Source organism: Odontomachus brunneus, unplaced genomic scaffold (genome assembly GCF_010583005.1).
Source record: "Odontomachus brunneus isolate Ranch 3 - 2012 unplaced genomic scaffold, Obru_v1 Obru_scaffold_266, whole genome shotgun sequence".
NCBI lineage: Eukaryota > Metazoa > Arthropoda > Insecta > Hymenoptera > Formicidae > Odontomachus > Odontomachus brunneus.
The window spans coordinates 319939-322482 of record NW_022639716.1 but is presented as its reverse complement, the minus strand read 5'-3'; positions in this window follow the sequence as shown (position 1 = coordinate 322482).

The window sequence follows — 2544 nt, the reverse complement described above, 5'->3', positions numbered from 1 at the left end:
TAGAAGATTACAGGGGGGTGACTCTGATGCCTTCACTGTATAAGTTACACACGACGGTGCTAGCGGAAAGGTTAAGGGAGGAAGTATAAGGGAGGGGGTTGGAGAGCCAGACGGAGTTTAGGAAAGGAATGGGGACAGTGGACTTAATATATGTGATTAATTATTTAGTGAACAGACAGCTATGGAACGAGGGAGGAAGGATGATAGCGCTATTTATTGACCTGAAGGCAGCATTTGATTCGGTGGAGAGAGGAAAGTTGATAGAGGCGTTGAGGGGGAGAGGAGTGAGATAGATTTGGTGAGGGTGGAGGAGTTATTAGTAGAGACGAGAAGCAGGGTAAGGATGGGAGGGAAAGTGGGAGAGAGTTTTTGGACGAGCAGGGGCTTAGGACAGGGGTATTCGCTAAGCCCGTTTTTATTTAATTTATTGTTAGCAGATATGGAGAAAGTGATGAAGAAGGGTGGATGGGGAGGGATGAAGATGGGAGGTAGGTTATACACACTAGTGTATGCTGATGATGTGATGCTGTTGGCAGAGAAGGAGGGAGATATGAGGACAATGATAGGGAAGTTGGAAAGATATATGGATGGGAAAGGGTTGGAATTGAACGTGAATAAGACAAAGATTATGAGGTTTAGGAAAGGTGGAAAGGGAAAAATTGGAGGTGGAAAGGGAAAAAATTGGAGGAAGTGAGGGAATTCAAATACTTAGGATATCTGGTGAAGAAAAATAGCGGAAGCGCAAGTGAGGGATACAGGAAGGAAGGCAGCGATGGTGATGAGGGAGCTATGGGGCATAGGGAAGAGCGTTTGGGGGACGGCCTGGAAAAGAAGACTATGGCTTTTTGACAGATTGGTTTGGACAGTGATGGGGTATGGGGTGCAAATTTAGGGGTGGAAGGAGAGGGAAGAGTTAGAGAATATTTAAGAGAGGTTTATAAGGTGGACGATGGGGGTAGAGAGGAAGACGCCAGGGGACATGCTGAAAGAGGAGATTGGAAGAGAGAAATTGAGAGGGAGGGCAGGGAAGAGGGCATGGGGCTTTGAGAGGAGATTAGAGGAAGGCGGAGGAGGGATAATTGCAAGGAGATGTTGGGAAGAGATGAAGGAGAGGTGGAGAAAAGGAAAGATTATAGGGAGTTGGGAAGAGGAAAGGAGACGGTTTATGGAAGAAAGAGGATGGAGGTTAGGAGAAATGGAGGGAGAGGGTTATGAGAAGCTAGAAGATAGAGAGAGAGATGGAGAGGGAGAGAGAGAGAGGAAGAGGGAGGAGGGAGAGGTAGGAGGGAGCAGGAAGAGGGGAGGGATGGAGAGAGAGAGGGAGAGAGAAAGGGAGAGAGAGAGAGGGGGGGAGATAAAAAAGTCGAGGAGCAATAAGTGGTATAAGATGGTGAAAGGGGATGGGATTGCGAAGTATCTGAAAAAGAGATGGAAAGATGGAGGAGGGTACTAAGGTTTAGGTTGGGGAATGAGGTGAGAGGGGGCATGTTTTAAGAAGGAGAGGAGAAAAGAAGTTGCAGAATCCAGTCGTGAGTGGTTTCAACGCTTCAAGAACGGTGATTTTGACGCCGAAGACCGGCATAGCGGTGGAAGAGAGAAGGTTTTCAAAAATGCAGAATTGGAGGCATTACTTGATCAAGACTCGTGTCAAAATCAAGAAGAATTGGCACGAACATTGGAAGTGACTCAACAAGCCATTTCAAAGCCATGGGAATGATTCAGAAGCAAGGAAATTGGGTGCCGTATGAATTGAAGCCGAGAGATGTTGAACGGCGTTTGTTTGCTTGTGAACAGCTGCTTGAAAGGTAAAGACGGAAAGGATTTCTGCATCGCATTGTGACTGTGGATGAAAACTGAGTTCATTACGATAACCCCAAGCGCAGAAAATCATGGAGAATTCCCGGCCATGCTTCCATGTCGACGGCCAAACCGAATATTCACGGCTGCAAGGTCATGCTCTGTATTTGGTGGGATCGGGAGCGGTGCACTTGGACACAGTACAATTGGACACGTTGCAAATGGACACGTTGCAAATGGACACGGCATTTGACACATAGTTCAATTGGACACGGTGCGTTTGGACACGAAAGAAAATGCACGTCGTTCAGTTACACACCGTTCATTTGGACACCATTCAGTTGGACACCGTTTACTTGGACACAGTTCAGTTGGACACCGTTCAAGTGCCCACAGTTCACTTGGACACAGAACGATGCTCACTGTTCACTTGGACATCGTTCACTTGGACACCGTTCATTTGGACACCGTTCACTTGGACACCGTTCACTTGGACACCGTTCAGTTGCCCACTGTTCACTTGGACACAGAACGATGCGTGCTGTTCATTTGTACACCGTTCACTTGGACACCGTGGAATTGCTTGTCTGTTCACTTGGACACAGAAGGGTGCGCACTGTTCACTTGGACACCGTTCATTTGGACACTGTTCACTTGGACACCGTTCATTTGGACACTGTTCACTTGGACACCGTTCAATTGGACACCGTTCATTTGGACACCGATCATTTGGACACCGTTCACTTG